The 620-nt window shown below is 61.3% G+C and overlaps 1 protein-coding gene across 3 annotated transcripts in view; it reads right to left on the reverse strand.

The window, feature by feature from the left end:
- Window positions 1–620, reverse strand: part of CYP26B1 (cytochrome P450 family 26 subfamily B member 1) — a 19,573-nt gene that overhangs the window by 10,037 nt on the left and 8,916 nt on the right. The window lies entirely within an intron of this gene.

A 620-nucleotide genomic window follows, 5' to 3' on the forward strand; every position in this document is an offset into this window, starting at 1 on the left:
AGGTGGGTGGGGGCGGGGGACAACCAAGGGACTTGCCAAGGCTCGAATTCCCTATAATTGTTTCTACAAATCTTCTCCCCTCTTCCCTCCTGCCTCTTACCTGGGGCCCCTGGGAGGAGAGTCAGTCACTGAACCCTCATGGCCCTGCATGCTGACCCACCCAGCCAGATAACCACCCTGTTCTCTGCTGGCAGCTATGGACGGCCAGGCGGACAAATGGACGGGCAGCCTCACGAGCGGGAAGAGCCGGAGAGGGAACCCACTCTCTGGGCCAGTGACTCAGACCGGGAGGAATGGAAGCTGCTGCCCGGGAGGGTGGGGGCCTGGGCAGGCCACCTTTCCAAGCCACCAGAGCCGTGGCCTGAGGAATGGAAAGAATAACAGAGGGCAGGCAGCTGCCTCGGCAGCTGTCTGCACAGCACACGGGTGACGCCAAGGTGTGTACTTTATACTCAAGTAGGAGGGAGGACAAGAGAGGACGTCATCTTCCCAGATGGCATTCGCACTGGGCCATTCGCACTGGGCCTCGATTTCACCCTGGCTGCCTCTGAACCAGTCCCTCTTCAACCCCTCTGGTTTGGAGGGGCTGGCCCTGACCACATACCGCACCCCCGCCCCCC

Source organism: Pteropus medius, unplaced genomic scaffold, assembly GCF_902729225.1.
Source record: "Pteropus medius unplaced genomic scaffold, Ma_sr-lr_union100, whole genome shotgun sequence".
Classification (NCBI taxonomy): Eukaryota; Metazoa; Chordata; class Mammalia; order Chiroptera; family Pteropodidae; genus Pteropus; species Pteropus medius.